A 16,667-nucleotide genomic window follows, 5' to 3' on the forward strand; every position below is an offset into this window, starting at 1 on the left:
CAATAATAGTATTTGTAATATATTCAGAAGAATTTGAAATTCTGTTGTAACAGTTTTATTATAGAGAACTTGTCTATAGTTATATGGGTATTTTAAAGTCTGCAAGACAGAATGAAAAAAATCTATAATTTTACCATTATATAGGAAAAAATAATGTGGGATAGGGTTTTACAGAAATAAACAACCAGGGAATGCCAAAGCTACTGATCTAAGGAATCAGACTATTCATCAAGAATCAACTACAGCATGGTTTGTTGAGGACATGGTAGTATTTGTCTTTCTCTTCTCAGTGGGGGGAAAAAAAAAAGATTCTGCTTGTAACTTGCTATTCCTACCGAGAGGGAAATGTTAGACCTTTAAGAAGTCAGAATGTTTTGGAGATTTGAAGGCCATACTTGAATGTGGCAGTTAAGCAAATGAGAAGTAGCTATTAACACCAGGGAAGAGTTTTATTTTCTGGTTTGCCTTAACATTGGGCAGTTAATTAGAGAGAGACTTTGTGAGCTGATCATAGCAAATAAATAGGAGATTTCTCTTTTTATGCAGTCAGTCTGAGGAACAGATCGTGATCTGTGGTAGATAATTCTGCCAGAAAAGCTCCAACAAATGTGACAATAAAGGATGTTGCCTTCTTTCTTCAGGCCTCATAGCACTCACTGAGCTTGCAGCCTATACTTCCCATGCCATATGGCTGTCCTTTCATAATTGTCAAGCATGTTCCTTGTATTCTTGCCTGCTTCAGCATCTATCCCAGTAACTGAGGGAGTCTTCTGACAACGTTTTCATTCTGTGTTCTGAGTCTCATTCAGTATATTGTATCTTATCCATTTTACAGCTACTGATTCTACTTGAGTAATGAATACTGACCTGACTAATGCTTTGCTTGGTTAACTAATTAGGCTGATCATGTAGCAGCATCTAACTAAAGTTTACGTCTTTTGGAAAACTTTGTATCCCAAGGATTCACCTTCTGAGAGCCATTTTTTGAGGTGCATATTTAAGAAGTCATTGGCAAGACATCTTTTAAAGTTGAAGGAAGAGAAACAATTCATCCTCAATTCAATAGTGGAAGATTGTCATATTTGATACAAGCATCATTAATGCATTTTGATTTCCTCCCTTTTTGATAAGCTAAGTTTTTCAAGTTAAACATCTCAAATCTTTTTAGTGTTGCTTCTCTGTTGCTATTACCCAGGAGGTATCAACCTCTGAGAAATTCTCAACCCTTCTATGCCCAGAATGAAGTCTTTTTAATTTGAAGGGAGAGGTAAAAGGCAGGAATTGCATTAGAAGTATGAGCCTCATCTCTTATTCAGTGAGGGAAAATACAGGGAATGCAGAGTGAAGTTGGCCACAAATACCAGTGGATGTAATAAGTGGATGCTCTATTCAGCATTGGTGAGGCCGTACCTGAAGTACTGTGTCCAGTTCTGGTCCCCTGAAAACAAGAGTGACATGGTCATAATGAAGAGTGTTCGGCAGAGGGCCATCAAGAGAATGAAGGCACTGGAACACTTCTCCTATTAGGGGAGTCTGACGGTGAGCTGGGACTGAAGAAGAGGAGGCTCATAGGGATCTCATCAATGTCTGTGAATACCTGAAGGAGAGGTGGAGAGGGGATGGATCCAGCCTCATTTCAGTGGTGCCCCATACCAGGACAAGAGGCAGTGGGCATAAATTGGAGCACAGGAGGTTCCTGCTGAACACCAGGAGCTGCCCAGAGGCTGTGGAATCTCCTCCTTGGAGATCTTCAGCAACTGCCTGGGTGTGGGCCTGGGCCCCTGCTCAGGGTGTCCCTGATGCAGCGGGGATTGGGCCGGTGGGGCCCTGAGGGGCTTTCTTACTTTTGTCATTCTAATTATGTAATAACAACAAAAGACCGTGTTTAGCATGAGAGAGAGTGGTGGCTGGTCCCTACTGTTCCTACTTATGAATTTCTCTTTTCTCATTGCTTTTCCAACTTTTTCATCCTAGAATGTTGTTGAAGACTTCTGTCTTTCCTCACCATGTTTGAGTAAGTGGATGATTATTGCCTTGAACCTAAGCTAATGCACTTTTGCATTGTCATCTCAGTAATGGGATTTGAGATCTTAGAGATCTGCAGCTGATCTGTCAACTCATGTCATGCCAAAAACTGCAGATATTGCAACTTAGCTGTGGAAGAATTTCTCCTTTCTGATTCTCCTTTTTAATTTTTTTTTTCTTTTCTTGCTTCTCTGTATTCCAAAGCAGAGCAATCAGTCTGGATTGCTACAGAAGTCAAAAGGGGTTTATTCTCATTTTTAAGCCCCAAACCACAAACAAACTTATCTAGCAGCAAGATGTGACTTTGCTTCTGAACCTCTTCCTATGAGCACTGAATCTGTTGCGTGAAGCTCTTCCTTTCTTGCTAGCAATACCGAGATTAAAAAAAAAAGAGGGGTGAATTATGTTATGAATTAGGTCAAAAGCTCCTCGTTCATTTGCACCCTAGAGCTCTTTCACCCTATTCTCCAGATTTAGTAAGGGACCAACAGATTGGGTAATGCACAGCAGCACGGGCAGAAACCATAGAAGTGATGTACATGCCAAATGAAAAGATTGAGGTTTGGGGATCATTTGGATCCAACGCCATGAGAGAAAACTCTTAGAATGTGGATTTGGTACAACTTGTTTTACAAATGATGGGAATTGATGCTGAGAAAGGGTAAGAAACTAAAAGCTAAAACGTCTTTGTACCCTCAATTATAACTTTATTATTATTGTTTTTAATAAGAATCAATTTTCAATATGATAAGTAGAATGTACTCTTACCAGGTAAAATGTACTTCTTATGCAGAAGAATTTTCCCGTTGCCTTCAGGTTCCTTTAAAATTCTTCCTTTGAAGGATATAATTGATGTAGTTTCTTATTGTGTTTTGGGAGTGAAAATTAATGATGGAGTTGGATAGTCTTGCACCAGTGAGCCTAGCAAATTGGGCTTTTTTTCTTTTATGAATACGTATTATTCTATATTGCTCTGTGTAAAATAGATTAATAAAATTCTCATGTTGATAAGAAATATCTGCATCACCAAGCATAATACATGGAAGCTTACCAGAATAAACAGCAAATAAAACCAAGTAGTAGTGCTATGAAATGTCAGTTATTGACTTTGCTTTGCTTTTTGATTGGCAATTTGTATTTTTTCCCATTGTATTTTAAACTAATAGTGATGCAGCTCTGCGCCTTTAAAGCACTTCTTATTGACTTTCAAGGGTTTGTGCAATGGGTATCTCGCTGCCTGATTTGAACAGGAAACCTACCACAATCATGAGACTGTGGTTGGACTTAATGATCTTGACGGTCTTTTCCAACCTAAATGATTCTATTATTCTATGACTCCGAGCGCCAAAATTTACTGTCAGCAAACAGGAATGGTTTGATGAGTCCACGTTTGTGTATAGAGCAGTAGGTACACAACTGTCCTTGGAATCTGTCTTGATATGTATCCCTCATGTGATTTTAAGTTAATAGTAACAACACCCCTTTCTGCCTTGTAATCGTGTTTACAAGGGAGAATTTCAAAAGCTTTACAGATTGAATTCTTTCATCAAGAAAGCTCTAGTTTAAATTCCTTCTGATGTTGATGAGGTTGGAAACAGGCCACTCTCCTGTATTTTGGGGAACTTTTACTACTGAAAAAGTCCAAAGTGAGCTGGTAAATGTTTTCAATAGAAAATTCTGTTTAGGTAGGCTTCAACATATGACCCACAGTAGGAGAAAAAATTAACAGTTCTGTGGTTAAAACAGAAAAGCAGAAGTTGTAGTTTATGTATGTAGTTTATTATGAAGCTATGGAAATAATTCATTTTGGAAGGAACTGGATGGTAGTCATTTCACAGATCTGATCTGAAGCAAAATATATGAGAATGTTTAGCAAACTAAAACATCATAACAGCCAACATAGATCAAATGGACCAATGGTGTTTTTCATCTTTAATCCTTTAATTTGCAGTAATTTTGAAATGAAAGAGCTTTTCAAATGGGAATAAAACCAGAATCACAGAATCCCCTGTGATTCATTACGTCAAATCGCACATAATATTTCAGATCACAGAATCACAGAATGGCCAGGGTTGGAAGGGACCTCAAGGATCATGACTCTCCAACCCCTCTGCTACATGCAGGGCCACCAACCTCCTCATTTAATACTAGACCAGGCTGCCCAGGTCCCCATCCAATCTGGCCTTGAACAGCTCCAGGGATGGGGCATCCACAACCTCTCTGGGCAGCCTCACCACTCTCTCTGTAAAGAACTTCCCCCTGACATCCAACCTTAATCTTCCCTCACCCAACTTAAAACAATTTTGCCTTGTCCTGCAGTTATCAACTCTTTCAAAGAGTTGATTCCTCTCCTGTTTGTAGGCTCCCTTCAGATACTGAAAGGCTGCAATGAGGTCACCCTGCAGCCTTCTTTTCTCCAGGCTGAACAAGCCCAGCTCCCTCAGCCTGTCTTTGTAGGGGAGGTGCTCCAGTCCCCTGATGTTGCATTTTTCAACAGAAACCATTGTTTGAAATGTTTTACCAGATCTTTGCAGTCTTGACTCCCTTGGCTTTTTCACAAATTGCCTAATATGATGCATGAACCAAGAATACTTTATCTCCAGGATTCCCTTTCAGAGGGTGATTGTGAACAATAGCCTCCAGTGCTGGATCATTGTTTTACCATTGTTTATCTGTTGTTCATTTAACTTTGTTTTAAAAATTAATGACCCAAACTGAATTCAAAGACTGTTGTTTTTTGGTGGTCCTCAACACTGAGAATAGGATTCAGTTCAAAAATTAAGAAGCTTAAATGCTGGTATCTATTTCTGTGCATTTCCAGCTACCATGATAGTGAAGGTTTAGGCTTGGTTAGGCTGCCACCCCACAGCCAGACCCCTGAATTCTTGAGGTCTTTAAGACACTAGGATGTTGATAGATTTGACACTTGACTTACAGGATCCAGATATCTTTATGAAGTGAGCCTAGAAGTTACGTGGGATACCTCAGGGCATTTGCAATGGCTGTGGATACCTGTATGTGGGCAAAAATCAAACCCCTTGTTAGTGCTGCTGATGTAAATTATTTCAATCTGCATACACGTGGCACCCAGTTTTTTCCTTTTTGTATGTCACCATGTATTCATTGCTGAAATTATTATACTGCAAGAAACTTGAAGCTATTAATTTATAAAAAAACACCTGCCTAAAAATATAATTATCCCTATGGATAAGCATAGCAAGCAGAGAAAATTCTGTATTTCTTTAGCTACTTCTTGTTGCCCAGCATAAATTTGGCAATACAGAGATTGTAATAATGGTTACACAGTGCTGCTGATAGTTGCATGTGTTTTATTTGGCAGGCTCCAAATATATTATTTTACTGGTAGTCCTCTGCACAAAGGGTCAAGGCTGGTTGGCAGTGCAGTTTGGTGTACTGATCTTTAGCAATAGCAGTAGTAGTGGAACACCTTAATAAATGCTGTTCAAGGCCAGCTTCCAAGGCTGAACATTATCGCCTAATAACTTTGATCAGAGCGCTCACAAATATTTGTGTAAGTACATGCATGCGAATTCAGGCTGCAGTATTTTATTTACAGCAGAAACTGTTTGGAACAGAATCTGTTTGAGACTGCTCTGGAAACATACATTCATACTTTCCACTAAGGTGTCAATTACAGACCTGTCCTGTGTTTCTTCTGACTCCATCCTATTGTACCTTCTGGTAATCCCCGTTTCTCATTTCACTTTTGTTCTTTCTTGCTGTTTTGTTTCCCAACACAAGCTCACTTCAGTTATGGTCATGCCATGTTCCTTTCTCTCCTGCTTCTAAGCTTACACAAGTGCTGACTTCTTCCTACAAGCTGCATTTACATTTCTTCATTCAAACTTCTTCCCAATCAGCCACATCAAGTCTCAAAAGCAGTACTCCATCCTCACCCTTGGTCGTTGCTGGCAGTCTTTGTCACAATTAGTGCTACTCCTCTTAAAATGTTATCTCTTGGCTTCTGGTAACTGCCACTAAGATACAGCCTTTCCTATCCATCCTCTGAACAAAATACTCACCCATGAGCTCCTTTCCAGCTCTTTTGGTATTGCTGCCATTTTCTGGTGCTTTCCTGCTACATCTATTCCTATTTTTGTGGCAAAGGTAACTTATTTATACTGTGATCCTGCCCTGCTGACTTCTACACCCTTTGCAGAGTCAAAGACAAATTGTTCTTTTTTTCACTTTCAAGTATCTTCGTGGGTTACTCCTCAGCTGTCTGTCATCTGGTATCTTGTGCCCTAGTTCTGACCAGATGGAGACAGATGCTTTCAGTGCCGGTGATGAACTTGGCCTCTGTCAACCTGTTGGTCTATCAGACCACTAGTTGGCATACTGGCAGCACTGCCTCCTTGTTTCCTTGTCCTCCTCTAGATGGATGCATTTTACCTTGTATTTTGCTTAGATTATTACCTCCTTGGGAATAGCATTTTTATTCTGTGTTTATATAATTCTTACAAGAAAGTCCTGATCTGTGTGACAACAATATAAATCATAAAAATAATAGTAAAGTACTAGGCCAGGGAATACGCACGTAACTTATGCCAACACATAACTTTTGAAACAACTCCTGGAGTGAGACTGGGGTGGCCCTTCAGCTCTTAGCTCTGCTCTGCTTGCACTGGGAGCCTCAGCTTGATTACTGAATGGCAACCAGTGTCTACATTCTGGCATCAAAACACCTCTAGTACGAACCTAATGTCAAGAACCCACAGGTATCTCTGCAAATCCACTTACCCAGTATATCTGTATCCAGCACCCATATCATTCAATTATAGTTTCTACAAATTCTGCAGATTTGCCAATGGTTTATCATCAAATTTCAGGAAAGATCCTTTGACAATAATCTCTTTGGACTTAGTCCCTATGGACTTAGGAGAATAATTTTAAAACTTTATTGGACAGCATTTCCTGATCTGTTTACACAGGTTCACTGTCTCTGAATAATACCTGTGAAAAGTTAACACATGAGGCATGCTTAATAGAACCCATATAGTTACTGTGGCTTACACTGTTAAGGGCTTCCCCATCATTTTTAATGCCAGCTTCTGACTCTTATAAGGATATTAGTCCTTGTTATGAGTTCTCACAAGTGAGAAGTAAATTAGTCATTGAATGAGCTGGTTCCATGTAGAGGGTGTATTTTCAGAGAACCTCCACCTTTCCCGAGGCTTTGCTTACTTGTGCCAGAGCATCCCAGCTGAAAAGTTGAGTAGAACAGAGAAGAAGTATTTATCCCCCTGCCTAAGGAAGACTTGTCTTTGAAGAAGGGTGCAGAGCTGAAATCATGAAATCATGGTCATCAAGGCCCAGATCACCTCCCATCTGCTAATGCAGCTCTTTGTACAACGTTCATCAACCTGTTCTTCCAACCAATCATGCAAATTTGTGGTGGTAAGTGATAAAGCTTTTTGGAGGTAATAAAAGTTCCTGTCTGTCCACAATTCTTTTGCAGACTCTGTATGGTACGGATCAGATACCTGCACAGAGAATGGGTTGAGAAGAGACAAGCGAGCTGGCATTGATCTATCTGCAAACGAAGTTAAAGGTGAAACTTCATGGTGCAGCTGGCACAGCAAATCACAGGGACAACAGAAACTTGGTTTTGTGATCCCATGAGCAAGCACTTCATGCAAGGCATCTGCCAGCATTTAACATTAGAGCAGAGGATTCCTGAAACACACCAGAATATCACAGAAAAAAAAATTATATATATTTTTTGGAATCACAGCATCGTACGCAGCTGCCCCCAACCAGATGAGTCTGCCCAAAGCCCCATCCATTGTGGCCTTAAGTGCCTCCATGGATGGGGCACCCATAGCTTCTGCGGGCAGCCTGTGCTAGTGCCTCACTGCCCTCTGAGAAAAGAATTTCCTGGTAGGTAGGGCTGGTAGGTTGCACACCTCTAGTTCTTATAGGGGTTCTGAAGAGGTTTCAGTTACATTTTACATACTCTCATATACTTCTGGCACTGTGTGGTGTTACTCTTGACAAAAACGGAAGGTTTGTTGAACCTTCAGTCTGATCATTCCCAGTTGATGGTTTTCTAATGTTCTTGTGGATGTCTGTATGTCTCAAGTCTGTACTTATTGGAGACGTTGAGACATTTAATCTCCTGTCAATCAACAGTTGTACCAATGCTTTTGAAGAAGAATTACGTGGGTCTTCACACTGAATTGTTCCCAGAGTGATTTAATCAGCCAAGGTGTTTTAATCTTTCAGAATCTCTATGAGGTCCTTCTGCCTGAGGAGTTAGATTTCAGAAATGATTGTTATCTTTAAAATTATAAATAGAGAGTCTGCAGGATCTTATTTACCGCTGAATTATGTAAAATTGGCTTTTCATTTAAAAAAATCATTGGTTTTACACTGATTGCTCTGAAGTGACCTCTTTCTTTTCTTGATATGTGAAACACTGAAGATTATTTGATTTTCGTTGTTTGACTTTTAAGTGCATCTCACAGATTTGTCTGTCTTGGCAGAAAACAAAATAAAGTCAACAACAGTTAGCAAGGCGGGTATTTACTTTGACTACTGGACAGTAGTCCATTTAAGAACATGTAATCTTTTTATTGTTTAATTCTAAGGTTACTCTGAGGCAATGACTGCTTTTACCACCAAACCTGCTGTATACAGCTGCCTAGAGAGGGACAGGCTGCAGGCATCATTATGCTCAAAATCTCTCTGTGAGCTGTTTAAGTTTGCTGACATAATTGCAGTTATTTGTGGTGTGAATGAGGGCAGATCTGGAGCAGGTCCAGAGTAGGGTCGCTAAGTTGGTCAGAGGGTTGGAGCACATCTCCTGTGAAGAAAGGTTGAGGGAATTGGGCTTGGAGAAGAAGAGGCTTCAGGGAGACCTCTTCGCAGCCTTCCAGTACATCAGGGGTGCTTACAAGAGAGACCAACTTTTACATGGTCATGATAGGACAGGGGGGAATGGCTTTAAACTAAAAGAGGGGAGATTTAGGTTAGATGTTATTGGGAAATGTTTCACTCAGAGTGTGGTGAGGTGCTGGCACAGGCTGCCCAGCTAAGCTGTGGGTGCCTCATCCCTGAAGGTAATCAAGGCCAGGCTGGATGGGCCCTGGGCAGCCTGAGCTGGTGGGGGGCAGCCCTGCCCACGGTAGGGGTCTGGAACTAGATCTTTAAGGTCCCTTCCAACCTAAGTCAATTCTATGGTTCTATGATTCTATGTTCAGGCAATTGGCTACACTTCTTTAGCACTCCGTGCATTTCATAAATAGTGGTTGCATATTCATCCTGCGATAGCTCTGTTTACGCCAGGACTACAGACAACATTTTCTGAAGCACCTCACTGACAACCAAGCTGTAATTATCGTAAAAACATATTTCATGCTTTCAGACAAAATTATGCTGTGATCTTTCCTCTTTCAGGTTCCTCTTTTTTTGCTTTAGAAACTTTCATGAAAGGTCCTATAATGTAATCAAAGAACAATTTAAAATTAACTATGAATTTAAAAATCTCTGTTCAAAGCTGTGCTCACTGAAGACACTTGACAGGGTGAAGAAAGTCTGACTGAACCTAAAGGAGTTCTGTTACCAGGCACCCACAGTTCTGCTTTTATTTTATTTGAGCTCAGTTTTGATCTAGAGTAGCACTGTGCACACAGCTTTGCCTTTGACCCTTCAGGATCCACAGATGAGGAGCACCTCAAAGCTCTGAAATTGTGTCCCCATGCAATTCAATGGCAGCCTCTTCCATTTAAAATTTGGCAGCGATAGTTTTAGAGACCCTGTCAAGCAGCTCTAGGCTAACCCTGAAGCTTGAGAAAGTTGCTGATGTGCTGCAGCTTTTGAGGGCCAGGCCCCAACCACTCAGAGCCAATGCTAATGGGTAAAGAACTGTCTGGAGGACTGGGCCCAGAGAATGGCAGTGAATGGAGTTAAATCCAGCTGGCAACTGGCTATGAGTAGTTCCTGAAGGGTCAGTAGTGGGGCCTCTCCTATTTAGTATCTTTATTGGATAAGGGGAATGAGTGTAACCTTAGTAAGTTTGCAGATGACATCAAGCTAGGAGGAAGTGTTCATATGCCTGAGAGTTGGAAGGCCCTTCAGAAGGACCTGGACAGACTGGATCCATGGGCTGAGGCCAATGGGATGAAGTTCAACAAGACCAAATGCTGGGTCCTGCACTTTGCCCACAAGTCCATTCAGTGCTACAGGCTTGGAGTAGAGTGGCTGGAGAGCTATGCAGAGGAAAAGGATCTGGAGGTGCTGGTTGATGCTCAGCTAAACGTGAGCCAGCAGTGTGCCCAGGTGACCAAAAGGAATCCTGGCTCGTATTAGAAACAGTGCAGCCAGCAGAAGCAGGGAGGCGGTCATCCCTCTGTACTCAGCACTAGTGAAGCCACACCTGGAGTACTGTGTTCTGTTTTGGGTCTCTCACCACAAGAAAGATGTTGAGGCCTTGGAGAATGTCCAGAGAAAGGCAATGAATCTGCGAGGAGTCTGGATCACAAGTCTCATGAGGAGCAGCTGAGGGAGCTGGGATTATTCAGCCTGGAAAGGAGAAGGCTCAGGGCAGACCTCGTTGCTCTCTACAACTCCCTGAAAGGAGGTTGTGGCGAGGTGGGGATCTGCCTCTTTTCCCATGTAACTAGTGATAGGACTAGAGGGAATGGCCTCAGGTTGTGACAGCGGAGGTTCAGGTTGGATATTAGGAAAAATCTTTTCTCACAAATAGTGGTCAGGCATTGGAACAGGCTGCCTGGGAAGTGGTGAAGTCCCTGTCCCTGGAGGTGTCCAAGAAACATGTAGATATGGCCCTGGATGTTACAGTTTAGTGAGCAATATTGGTGGTAGCTGTGTGGTTGGACAGGATGATCTTAGATTTCTAACCTTTATGATTCTGTGATTCTACTAAGGCCCCTCCACTCTACATCCTCCAGTCCCAAGCCTGCCACTGCTGCCTCCGACTGGGGCTGCTGCTGCTTTGTGCCCACACTGCTGGAAAGGAGCTGGCTCAGCCTGCCTGGCACTGCTGACTGACCAGGTGGTGTTACATGACTCTTAGCATCCAGCAAAAGGTCACCTGGTGGAGTTGATGAATCCCAGCTGGTGAATAGCAGCTGTGGCCAACATGGTTTCAGACACGTAAATTGTCTTATCCTGCTAAGGTGTCTTGTTACATTAGTAAGGTCATTGTGTTGCTTCCAAGAACTGCAGCATGAGGTAATGTTTTCTTTTAGCCTGAAAGCTGTAAAACATTTTCACTGCCTTGATTCTGTCTCTTTTGCTTAGGTCATAAGCCATGTGCTCTCACTCAGCTGCCCATGGCTTGTTCCCTATCCCTAGATTGCTGCACAGAAGCACTCACACAGCGCCAAGCAGAGCTCATCCAAAAAATCTTGTGCCTTAAAACCCCACGTGTGTCTGATCCATCATGCACTTTTGCCTCTTAGGAGGTACCCTCACCTCTACCCATCTTTTACAGCATAATCATGCAGTTACTGTCTTCCCTTAGGGTGTGGATTCAGTGCTCTCTTCTACATCAGGAGCTTCCCCATGTCAGGGAATTAAATGGTTTTTCAGCTATGGGAGGAATTTAATTATAAGAGTACATGTTGGAGTCATGCAAATTGTCCTGCTGAATCTGTTCAGTTTTTCAGAGAAAAGCTACAGATTCACTGAGCAAAGTGAATGTCTGTGCCAACCCAATGGTTGAGGTTCTCAACTGGGAGGTGGGGTCTTTCCCCCCTTTCTGCTTGTATCCCTTTATGCGTTTTACCCAGCAGTTACGTAATGTGAAATACTCACGTAACCTCACGTAACATGGCATAGGCTGCCTCCTTCACACCAGCCTGGATCAGCTCAGTATTTTCCTATTTGCTTGCACGGTGTTTCACCTTAATTTTTTTTTTTTTTTTTTTTTTCTCCTTCTGTCTTGAGAAAAGTACTGTTACTGGAGAGGCAGCAAAGAGAATCACCCTGATATAACCTCATGATGTCCATGACCCTGGAAAGGCAGGTGAGCATTGATTGCTGAAGTATTTGATTACTTTAGCTGAGGCATAGCAGCCACAGACTTTGTACCATTTTCTTCCCTTACTTGCATCTATGTGACCCTGGTAACAGAGGTTTAACTCTGGTTAGAAAAGTAGCAGTTATGGCAGCGAACAAAAATACTTGCATATAAGCTAATATTAAAGAAGAAAATAGATGTAAGAAAACTGTTTGAACTTTTCATCTGTATTTCTTTTGCCACAAAGTAGGAAGAGCACTCAGGATGTTATGCTGGATCTTTTCAGCTGCATAACAGTAGATCAACACTAGAAAGTGGCATTGGTCTGCAGAGTCCTCTGAAATTATGCTGATACAATCTTTATGCCACAGAAATTCAGAACTGGGCAAAAAGATCTGGTTGACTGCACTGTTTTATATTTCTTTTGGTGTGAGTATCAATTCACAGGCTGTGAGTCCAGACATCCACTGAGAATTCCTACCCCAGCAGAAAAAATGATGGGAAGCTGAGTGATGAGGCCTGTGCTCCAACAGGGATTTTGGCATGAGTACCTGAGCCACCCATATGGGGACCACTGGGTTCTGGTTTTTACCAACTTATGGTGACCCTGCAGCTAAGGCATTGTGCTGGAGGGGTCAGGATATGGACTTTCATGCTTGCCTCTGTGCTGTGACTGGTTAGCTTGGGAATGGCCCCACTGCCTCTCCTAGGAAATCTGAGTTAGTTCAGTGTGAGAGGTGTGCAAGAACTGGCTGTTGTTAAGTATGTAGATCTGATCACTATTATTAGAAAACAGTTGAGCTGCATGAACTAGTGCCAAGGTTTGTATTTGGAAGAAGTCTTCCTACATTTCTCATGGAATGAACCTTCTGCTGACTCAGGTAACTCAGAGCAATAGAAGGTTATGAGTCAGATATATTATAAATCCTACGTGGAAAGGTTTGAGTGCAGGGCAGATCATTAGCCTACCATTGGAACAATGTCTAGGAATGCTCTTGCTCTCAGTAGGTTTAAACCAAGGGCATAATTTGAATGAAAGAATATGTTAGGAAAAAAATAGTTTCTGGAAAAATAAACTGTCTGGTTAAAATAAATTTGGCTAGAAGTTGATGTCAGGGTGGCTTTATGACATAGGCAGACCCCAAGAAGTTTGTAGGTATTGGCAGTCCAACCCTATACACACTGAATGATCATAGACCTTATTCACATGACCCAGAACCTTTTTTTTCTTAACATGGTACTGCTTTTCTCAAGTGCAACAGTGAGATTGAGCCAGTTGGAGGACCTGTCCCACCATTCACTTTCTTTGACATTAATTATTTCCAATTCCTGAATTTAGATAGACTCAGATTGACTTTTGGCCCAAATGACTGTGTAGTCTTGAGAGGCCTAAAGAGCTAGTTTTACATGGGATCTTTTTAGCTAGATTTTGTATTCATTAAATAATTCTCATGAACACAGTTCTAAGATCATAGTACTTTGGACACAAAATGTCTTGGTAGCTCTCCTGGACATTTCTTAGTCACGTTTGCCCTAGGAGGAGTATTTCTTTCTCTTTGGCATTTGATTCAGATTTATTACAACTTCTTTGAAAAATAATGTTTGTAGCTTGCATATTGGGGTAAATAATTTTCAAAGCAAAGTTTGTCATTGGGTGCATCAACATGTATTACAAATAAAAACAGGTATTCTTTATATTTTAATTGCAAATACAGTTTTGAGAGCATTGGTTTAGATTATTTCAATTGAAAATGTGTAGGGATTTATGCAAACTTCAATTAAGCACTTTTTGTACTAAAATGTCAATGGCAATTTTAGCATTGACTTCAAAACCCACATAAATTTCTGAATAGCAGCCTGGTCACAGAACTCAACAATTTTTTATTTATTTGCTCTTTACCTTCCTGGTACAAAAATTGGCTGAAGACTATAGACAAATCCAAAACTTATTTGTAGCAGTTATCTTGTATGTGCTGAGCATTAAAGGTTGATCTAATTCTCACTGATGAAAACAACAGAAAAAACAAGCCTCAAATAGAAAGTGAAGTTTCTCTCTGTATGTCTGCTGCAATGAAAACTGTGGATGGCTGCCTCTAACTGAACCTTTAGGTAAAATGCTAAAGTCTTTATGAAGGGATTGAAGAGCCAGAGAGACAGCACCTATTTCCTTCCCAACACCCTCTGTAGGTCTGTCCAAGTATCTAGAAGGAGTAAACAAAGGAATATAACACGGGGAAGACTTAGTGGTTTAGGAGTCTGTTTCAGAGCACTAGGAAAGAGAACAGGTGTCTGACCTAATGCATACACAGTTGGTATAGTAGGTAAGACTGGGTAAGTGAGACCAGGCCAGACAAGCAAAGACCTGAGAACATATTTCCAATGGATCAGGATTGTCACACAGCAGAGGAAGGAGGAAAAAGTGTCAAATAGTCAATTCAGACCTGGAGATCTTGGTTTTTTTATTGCCTGTGCTGTCTCTGTGAGCGTCAACTCGTGATAAAGTCAGTGACCTCCCCACAATGCTCCACACTTGATTTTAATCCACTGGGTTAATCCTGTGGTGTTTTTGACCCTAGTTCACTACCAATGGTATTCCTTAAGTAGCTGAAAGTCAGATCAGCTTTGGGAGCTACTGAATACTTCGATTTCTCATAGACCAAGGGAGCTGAAAGCAAATATTAAAGCAGACTGAAGCTGTCAGTTTGAAGGAGGCAGGAAAGAATGTTTAATTTTTCAGGGAATTAATTTAGCAATTAATTTAGGAATTTATGAATTAGTTTATCTTTCATTCTCTACCACTGTAATTCTTTCACTGTAATATTTTGAATACATTTTCATCAAGGAAGAGTATTTGCTTAAAACATTGCATAACGTTGCAACCCTCAAAACCTGTTGTTTTAAGCATTATTTATTTAAGAAAGGAGGAGTAGATACTCTGATGGTATTAATATGTGCCAGGATAAATATGACTTTCACGTATTCTCTGAGTCAATACTAACTTAGAATGAAACTCTTATAATTGATAGAAATCATACAAAATATAACTGATGGAAGTGCAAAAACAGGCTGTACTGGATACTAATAATTCAAAGCCACTTTCATTATACCTAATAGTTGTAATATTGCAGATACTATACATGGCAAAGTTTGAATAAAATTAAAAAGATAACACGGTTAATAATCACACATGCAGAATCTACTTCTTTACCTTTGCATATTTAACATGGTGGATAGTGAGAAGAGAAACATACATAATTTAAAGCAGTTCTAGGACACAGTCCAAAATTCCATGTTTAGGATGCTCTATCAGCCAGATCAGATGTCTTGCCAGAATGTAAAATTTGAAAATATCAAATAGCTGTGTATTTCATTTTCTGTCATGAGGCTAACATTCAAGTCAAGGACAGAAGTTAAATCCTTTGATACATACAACAGGAAAACAACTGTATTTTAGGTCCATTTGTTCTTTCTATTGGCAGATGATAAGAAACCTCCTCCTTTCAGCCTGAAGGTGGTTCACTAAAAACTGGATTTTATGATACCTATCTATCATTTGCAGAAGAAAAGGACAGGATGTTACAGAGAACCAAATGGTACTATTCCTGAAATGGTTTTTGATGATGGAATTGAGTGCACCCTCAGCAAGTTTGCTGACGACACCAAGCTGAGTGGTGTGGTTGACACGGTTGAAGGAAGGGATGCCATTCAGAGGGACCTCGAGAGGCTAGAAAGGTGGGCCCGGGTGAACCTGATGAGGTTCAACACGGCAAAGTGCAGAGTTTTGCACTTGGGCCGGAGGAATCCCAGGCATCCATACAGACTGGAAGGAGCGGTCCTTGAGAGCAGCCCTGTGGAAAAGGACCTGGGGGTCTTGATAGATGAAAAACTTAATATGAGCCAGCGGTGTGCCCTGCAGCTCGGAAGGCAAATGGGATCCTGGGCTCCATCAAAGGAGGGGTGGCCAGCAGGGACAGGGAGGTGATTGTTCCCCTCTACTCTGCTCTTGTGAGGCCCCATTTGGAGTACTGCGTCCAGGTCTGGAGCCCCCAGTACAAAAAAGACAGGGAGCTGTTGGAGAGGGTCCAGAGGAGGGCCACAAAGATGATCAGGGGACTGGAGCACCTCCCCTATGAAGACAGGCTGAGGGAGCTGGGCTTGTTCAGCCTGGAGAAAGGAAGGCTGCGGGTGACCTCATTGCAGCCTTTCATACCTAAAGGGAGACACATGAGGAGCAGCTGAGGTTACTTGGCTTGTTTGTCTAGAGAAGACTGAGAGGAGGTGTCATGGTGGCCTACAGCCTCTCGTGAGAGGAGCAGAGGGGCAGCACTGGACTCTGCTCTAGGGTGACAGAGACTGAGAGAATGGCATGGGGTTATGTTAGGGGAGGTTCAGGCTGGGAGTGACTGAAAGGTTCTTCACCAGGAGGTGTTGGGCATGAAACAAGCTGCCCAGGGCAGCAGTCAAAGCCCTGAGCTTCCAGAATGCAAGGATTGTTTGGACAATGCTCTCCGACATAGGATTTAAATTTTGGGTGGTCCTGTGTGGAACCAGGAGTTGGACTCAATGATCCTGGGCAACGTAGTGCCTGATCTAGTGGTTGGCTACTCTGTCCATGGCAGGAGGGTTGGAACTTTTA

General features: G+C 41.6%; 1 long non-coding RNA gene across 1 annotated transcript in view; it reads left to right on the forward strand.

The window, feature by feature from the left end:
* The first annotated feature begins 91 nt into the window (after nucleotides 1-91).
* Nucleotides 92-16,667, forward strand: part of LOC149918609 (uncharacterized) — a 33,021-nt gene continuing 16,445 nt past the window's right edge. The window contains exon 1 of the long non-coding RNA XR_016465192.1: nucleotides 92-12,037. This is a non-coding gene — a long non-coding RNA (uncharacterized LOC149918609). The remainder of the gene's footprint in view (nucleotides 12,038-16,667) is intronic.

This window comes from Phasianus colchicus, chromosome 3 (assembly GCF_987193195.1).
Source record: "Phasianus colchicus chromosome 3, bPhaCol1.hap1.1, whole genome shotgun sequence".
Lineage (NCBI taxonomy): Eukaryota > Metazoa > Chordata > Aves > Galliformes > Phasianidae > Phasianus > Phasianus colchicus.